Raw genomic sequence first — 8,842 nt, forward strand, 5'->3', positions numbered from 1 at the left:
TTCTGGCAACACTTTTACCTAAGTTTCAAAATTGTAGATTAAAATACATATGTAGATTATAATCCTGGCATTTTTTTGGGGATTTGTCAGAACTGTAGATTAATAAGATCATAATCTGGCAATACGCTTAAGTGGTATTTTAAAATATATTGAACCACATATATGAATTACAATCTGGCAACATTTTTGAATTCTTTAGAAATTTTCAGATCCATACATTTTGTATATTATTATTTGTCAGTGTCTAAAGTTTAGACCAATTATAGTTGTGGATCACAATGTATTAAAATTCATATGTCAATTATAATCTGGTAACACTTTTGAGTATTTTCTATTCATGAAATACCACACACGTCTGTTTTTTGCATGTATCTTAAGAAGTGACTCGTATTTTTTAAATAAAAAAAACTAAAAGTTTAAAAAAAGTTTTTGGAGGACCTCCAGTTCGCAACCACTCGAGAATTGAACTCAAGGGATTCCTCAAGGGTTTTCGAGTGGGTATTCTTGCGGTACGATTTTATTTATTTGCACAGAACAAGATGCGAAAAAAATTAGTTAGAAAAACAGGATTCGGGAATTTTGAGTGTCAATAATTAAAAATAAATAAGGCATAGTCAAGTTGATTTGTTGATTTTAAAAAGCTCACCTTTACAGCCCCTACTCATAATAAGTTTGCTCACCAGTAGAGTCCCTTTTACATTTTAATAATTAAAATCTAGCCTACGGAAAAGTGAAAGTTTTTACACTCCCGTTAAAGTCGTCGTCATCCTGTTTTTTCCATAGACCAGGTTGACCGTTAATTCCTCTGCAGTTAACCTGTCTATTAAATCGTTAATAAAAGTCGAAAATTATTAAGGTGCCATACTTTATATTATTTTACGATCGCCATTAAATTAAAAAGAAAAAAAAACAGGTAAAATTTAAAATTATTTGTTTAAGTTATATTAGAGAATTAGTCAGAATAAATATAAAATCAGAATTATTTTCGATATACAAAAAAAAAAAAAAAAATTGTGCAATTTTTTTTTTCCAAAATCAATTATTTTGTTAAGACAAGCAGAAAGTTCTTTGAATCATTTAAATCGGACGCTTAGTTCTCTCAAAAACTGCCATTTTTTACATATTTAGCTCCGTATCTTCGAAATGGCTGGGCCTGCCTTTGCCAAAAACTAATAGACACTTCTTCCAATCATTACTAATTGAATGTTTTTTAGATCATTCCAATTGGATACTCCGTTCTCTGAAAAAGTCGATTTCTATTTTCTGCACTCTTTGCTCCGTATTTCCGAAACAGCTGGACCTGCCTTTGCGAAAAACTAATCAGCTTCTTTACCTATCAATAGGAATCGAATGTTTTTAAACCATTCAATCGGTTGATCCGTGCGCCCGAAAACGTGACTGGAAATTTGCATCCATACATACATACACACACACACACACACACACATCCATTTTTTCTGAGGTATGCCAAAACGTTCAGAAACCTTCAATACGTCGAGTAATGTAAAAATTTTCAATTCCGATTTTCGGCCCATTACAATAACTTACCTTACGGGAAGTTAAAAATACTTAAAAGTGTTGCCAGATTATTATCTACACTTTGTAGTCTCACCGCACAGTTTTGAAAAATACTAAAAAAGTGTTGCCAGATTGTAATACACATTTGTATTCTCATATAGAGTTCTGAAAAATACTCAAAAATCTTGCTCAATTATTATCTACACTTTCTAATTTCAAGTATAGTTTTGAGAAATACTCAGAAGTGTTGCCAGAATTACTATCTACATATGTATTCTCAACTACAGTTTTAAAGAATATTAAAAAGTGTTGCCAGATTAAATTCTATATTTTAATCTTGTCTATAGTCTTGAAAAAATTCTCAAAGATGTTGCCAGATTATAATCTGCAAACATACTTACTCAATAAAACAATTATACATATTACTTACTTAGTATTTTTTTATAAATAATTTTTAAATCTAATAATTTATACATTTATATATATATATATATATATATATATATATATATATATATAGGAAATCATGTTTTTATATCGCCTGCAGTATAGATATTCATATGGTAGAGGTGTACAAATGGTTTTAGAAAAGCAGGCGTACTAAATTCTAAATTTCATAGCATACATCCAACTGGATTAATATTAATTTTTTAATAATATGTACTAAAATTAGTTAATTTTGCTCAATACTAATTATATTCACACAATTTATATTTAATACTCTTGCCATCAACAATTAATCTCAAACTCTAATGAACTCAAAGTTTAGTAAATATTTTTAAATATTACTATTTAGTATACTATATAAAGAACTAAAATTAGTTGATTTACTTATACACTATTGTGTTTTTTTATAAATATTTCGAGATGAATAATCATTTTAAGAGAAATAATAACACATTTGAAGTGCAATATTGTTTTATTTATAGTAATAAATACTACAATTAGAACATATTGTTTTATACTATGAAATATGACAGATACTGACAAACTAAACTATTAAATATTTAGTATTTATTATAAATTTAGTATAAACAATATTAAAAAACAATAGAATATTTTAGTATAAACAACAGCTTATTAAAAAATATAAAACATGTTGTTATTTAGTTAAACATTAGTTGCTATTTTGTTTTTCTATATAATTATATTGTTAAAATACCATAAAATATTTTATAAAATACAAAGGCGTTTTAAACTGAATTATTAAGTCATATTGGTATAAACAACAACTTAATAAAATAAATATATTTTTTAGTTTATATATTTTAACAGCAAATGCTAGAATTAATTAAATATTTTTTAAGCAATTTATTTACTATCAGTTTAAATAAATAGTCTAATAAATAACAGAAAGAGTTTTGTCTAATAAATTATTTAAAAATCAAAAAAATATAGTTTTAAACTAAATTTACTAAACTACGTGAATGTTTAATGATATAATAATAATTATATAATTATAATTGCCTTGGAAATAATAACAATAAATACAACACCTTGGTCACGCAATTCGTATCGTAAATTATTTAATGTTAAGCAATTTAATGCACAATTTAGTAAAAACAAAAAAAGATACATATGAAAGTTATTACGTAATTAAAATAGAAATAACATATAAAAAATGACATGAATTTTATTCTATAAGATTGACTTCTAAATGTAACTTAATAGCTAATACTACTTAATAACTAATATAGTTTAATATTTTATGTACAAAGAGGATTTGCTGAATCTTGTTTCATTATTATTGATAAAAACAGCGTTAACAAGAGAAATGATACTATCTTAATCTGTGAAAATCATCAAGTGATAATAAATAATGTCTGTAAATTATTTTTCACATAATGAAATTAATTTCGGATATGTGAACCTGTCTTTGGCATAATCTCGGACATGGAAACCTAGCTTTATATACCCTTAAATCAACTTTCTCTCTAAAAAATCCTTTAACACCCTCCAGAATATTCTTCAAAATATTTTAGGTTTGCTAACGTAGTCCAAATGTAAAACAATATTGAAAACATTTCATGTATATAATACATACCAATATACGAAGACGATTTGCTGAATCTTGTTTCGTTACTATTAATAAAAAAGCATTAACAAAAAAAATGATCCTTTGTACTTTGCTATTTTCAAGCATATTAAATAATGTCTCGAAAATAATTTTCACATAAAAAAACTAATTTCGGACATGTGAACCCAAATTAACCTTACTCGGTATGATCTCGGTCATGGAAACCTAGCTTTATCTACCCTTAAATCTACTCTCTCTCTAAAAAATCTTTTAACAGCCTCCAAAATATTCTTCAAAATATTTCAGGTTTGCTGACGTAGTTTAATGTGAAATAATATTGAAAATATTTCATGTATATAAAACAAATCGATATACGAAGACGATTTGCTGAATCTTGTTGCATTATTATTAACAAAAACAGCATTACCAAGAGAAATGATACATTCTTACTATCGCAAAAGTTATCAAGTAATATTGAAAATTGTCTGTAAATTAATTTCGGACATGTGATCTTAAAAAAAAAATTTTTGATTCTTTTTGAAAATCCAAAATCTGCTTTAAAACACTTTAGGTTTTCTGATGTACTCCAAAACACATGTCATTATAGGATTTAAAAAGCTTCTGGTTACGTAACTTTAAAATTGGTACAACTAAAATTTGAAATAAAATGTCAATTAATGAAAACTCAAAAAATATAGTTTGATATTTTCTATATATCTGGAATGTCTTTAGCTATTGCTACAGCTCTCAAACGAGCTGTTAGCAATTGTTTCGTGTGAGATAAATAGAGACGCTGTCTATTAAGTCATTAACGTTTGTAGGAACATAAAATAGTGCGAGAGCTGGAAGGAAAAATTATCATCACTTCTGAAAAGTACAAGTAAACTTTGAAAACTTTTTTATGTGCGACATCAACCCTTGTTTACGTAAAATGTCATATTAAAAAGTTAAATCTGAAAATAAAATTGGGATGATAGTAATAGTGAGGTTTAATAAAAAATCTTGTATTTTTTATCTGAAGTTTTACACAGCGCATTGTTACTAAATATATTTTCTTTAGCATATTGGTCACCAGCTCTCCGTCTATTCATCTGTCTTTTATTAAGCGTTGCCCTACTATGTAAACAAAGGGAATTGTTTAGGCATTTACCAGATACCATATGGTAGTGTTATGGTGTTTATGGTACCACATTTACTTAATTTCCATGTTTTATACACATTTTTTAGATAAAAAAAATTTGGAGACGGCGAGTAGAACTCCTAAAACAAGTTTAAAGACTATTGAGAACCAGGAATAAATTTTAATGTAAAATAAGTCTTGAGATAACTGGATTTATAAATTTTTATTTAGATTTGTAATATAATAAGATAATTAATTTTTTCATATTCAGATATTTTAGTATTTAGAGATATTTAGATATTTATGTATTTCAAAATTTAGATATTTAGATACTTACATATTTAGATGTTCCAATATTTATTTTTATATATATTAATTTTTTTTTTACATTCGGTTATTTAATTATTTAAATTTTTAGATATTTAGATATTCATATGTTGAGATATTTTAGATATTTGAGTACTCAAATTAGATATAAAATTTTTTGTATTTGAAAAGACTTAAATATTTATAATTTTATAACTACCCTTATATATATATATATATATATATATATATATTTTATTTTTATTTTATTAATTATAACAATCAGAGTCAGAATGACTCTATGAGTTACAGAGCTGATATAATTAAAATAATATATAATAAATTAAAATAAAAAAAAAAAAAAAAAATATTATATATTAAAATTCAAATGTTTTGTTATCTAGAAATATAGATATTTATTACTGTGATATTTGAATTTTTGTATTCCAATAGATATAAATATCTTTAATTTTATAGATATTCTTATATATATTTAAATTTTCAGATATTTTGATATTTAGTTATCCAGAAATAAAGATATTTATATTTGTTTTATATTTTTAGATAATTTGAGTACTCAGATATTTAGATATATACCTTTTTTGAATTTTAATATATTTAAATATTCATAATTTTATAGATACCCTTATACATATTTAAATATTTAGATAATTTGATACTTGGTTATTTAAAAAATTTAGATATTTTAAATATTTGAGTACTCAGATATTTAAATATTTATATTTTTAGTTACTTAGATGCTTATCGGTTTAGATATTTAGGATTATAGGAATTCAAGTATTTGTAATTTAGATTATTAGATATTTAGATATTTATATCATATTTTGATGATCAAGTTTTAAGATATTTGGATTTTTAAATATTCTGATTTTTATATAATTAGATATTCAAGTACATATTTGTATTACCAGATATTTGTTTAGATAGGTTGTTATTTTTATTAATTGAAATTTGACATTCCATTATTTGGATATTTATAATTTTAAATATCTAAATATCTAAATGTTCAGATATTTTATTTTTAGATATCTAGATTTCTTAGCTATCCAGATAGTTATATTTTTGAATAATTGTATATTTATAGTTTCAAATTTGTATATATTCAGATTTTTATATTTTTTATATTTTTTCATATTTAGGAAATGTTCATTATTCACGTGGAGGAGGCGATATAGGCGAAAAGTGGTTCAATTGTAAAAATTCATTAATGTTCGGAAGAATGTACTGTGTTTTAGTTTTTAGTCGAAATAAACAGTTGAACATTGAATCTAAATAGCTAAATATCAATTCCATTTTCAAGCTTATTATTCTTTTCTTTCCAATTATTATGTATTTCATATCAATTGTATATGCTTGTTTTTTGTTTGTATATTATTTGATCAATTGGTTCCATATTATAACTAGAGCATAAATTTTGCAAAAATTTTTCTTCGACAAAAACAAAAGGCAGTTCCATCTAAACAAAAAAATTCCAGTAAATTCCACTAAACGGATTCCACAATGAATGGATTCCATTATGTAACGACCTAACACACTGAGGAATGAGCTTGGTTCGTGCGAAAGAATAAACTGTTAACTATTTATAGTCGAAGAAAGAAACATGACTTACTGCCTTTTGTAAACACACATACACACTTATATATCAACATATATGTACATTAGGGTGGTCCTTAATATGGACATTTTAAAATTTATTAGCTCCTAAGGGCTCAAATACTTCCAAATTAATAAAGAAAAACCATCTATAAGTTTCAGCTTTTAATATTAACATTCAGATAGTCTGCAATTCAATTAAAACTTTCGTATATTTATCATTAACATATGTCATTAGGTAAATTGTTGCGTGATAGCATTTGTGATCTTAAATATTATGGCACTCAAAAATATTCATAAATCACTTAAACGCTAATTAAATCCATATGAGCTGTTTAGCGAAATATTTATTCATCATGGCATCAAAATTAATTTTGCAGCAAAATATTTATTTAATTGGTGATTTTGGCACTCAAATTATCAGTAATAAGTTGCCATCAAAATTACAAGTCTGCAATCACAGATGGCGCAGGAATTTACTTAATAATAAATATACGAAACTGTTAATTGAATTGAGGACTATCTAAAATTTAGATAGATTCTAAATGTTAATATTAATAGCTGAAATTTGTTTTTATTAATTTTGAAGCATTTGAACGCTTAGGAGCAAAGAAATTCGAAAATGTCCATATTAAGGACCACCCTAATGTACATATCAATATACAAAGACGATTTGCTGAACCTTGTTTCATTACTATTAATCGAGAAAAACAGCATCAACAAAAGAAATGATACTTTGCGAAAATTATCAAGTGATAATAAATATATGATGAAACTAGTTACTCACTAAATCATATGTATATATATATATATATATATATATATATATATACGAGTATATATAATATATATACTAGCTGACCCGGCAAACGTTGTTTTGCCATAAAAAATATTTCTAGTATAAAATGTTTAGTACGAAAATAACTAACAGATTGCTAATGTGATGAATAAGTGAAAGGAGCAGCTAACAAAAAATATATGAATAGTTTACCCACTGCAAAGCATGCCACATATAAATGTCCCTTAATAGTCTTTGCAAAGGCCAACCTAATTTGAAATTGATTCTATTTAAATTGAATCTGCATATTTAATGTTTCAAGATTTTGATATATTATTACCGCGCTTTTGCATTAATTTAGTAATTTTTGAATTACAAATAAAAATGCGAAAATTTATTTTTAAATTATATTGTTATGTGGCATGCCCAGCAAATTGACTGATATTAAAAAAAAAAGAGATTGTGGAAAATTTTACAGTTTTGTTATATATTTGTATGGTACCTATAGTTCCCTATCAAGAACTGTTGTATCTTCAATTTATTTTTTAATCTCTCTTACTTTTTCGCAAAAATTGCCTTTTATGCAAACCGATTTATCAACTATGTAAGGTAAATAACTCTTGATGAAAATAAATTGTTTTTTTTTAAGTGAAATTAATGCTTTGTCATAGAAGAAATAAAGATTTGTGGAAAGAGGGTGAAAATTTAGAGTTGTGTGCATTTTTTATTTCCGTATTATATGAACATTAAACTTAAAATAAACTAGTAGGGTGTATGGCATCGTGCCTTAAGGCAAATTGCTGGAACTTCCCGTACCGTAATTAAAATTTTTGGTAAATTTTTTTGGTCATAAAAAAATGTGCACATTGTTGATCGGTGTTCCCGAAATAGTCGGCACAAAATTTGTATCCGCACACACACATGCATCCATTTTTTCTAAGGTAGGCCAAAATATTTAGAAACCTTTGAAACCTGAAAATATATAAAAATTTTCATTTACGATTTTCATGCGATTACTATAACTTACCCTACAGGAAGTTAAAAAATGATTCTAAAAATTAGAAAAAAGTTTAATTAATTAACTTTTGATAAAAATAAATAGTTTTTTGAAGTAAAAAGAGTTCCATGTATTTTTCAATTTCGAATTATAGAAAATTAAAATAGGTCCCAAAAAAACTTGGTTAAAAATTTTTTAAAAAAATATTGAGGTTGGTCAACCCTTGATAAAAATAAATAAGCAGCAGGACATCAAATAGGATATTAAAAAGTATAGGATAGAATATTAAAAAAATTGGAACTTTTGAATTGTAGGCGTGGGTACAGGACAACATCTGTCGGGCCCTCCAGTATATTATATATATATATATATATATATATATATATATTGTAGAGTTTCGAACAAGAATCCAAAAAGTAATAAAAAACAAAAAACAGTTTTTTAATAAACTATTTTTTATTTATTTATTTACTTACTGTCGACGTTTCGGAA

The sequence above is a fragment of the Ctenocephalides felis genome, unplaced genomic scaffold (genome assembly GCF_003426905.1).
Source record: "Ctenocephalides felis isolate EL2017-DRISC unplaced genomic scaffold, ASM342690v1 CF-g0.4_SCAFFOLD_00845, whole genome shotgun sequence".
NCBI lineage: Eukaryota > Metazoa > Arthropoda > Insecta > Siphonaptera > Pulicidae > Ctenocephalides > Ctenocephalides felis.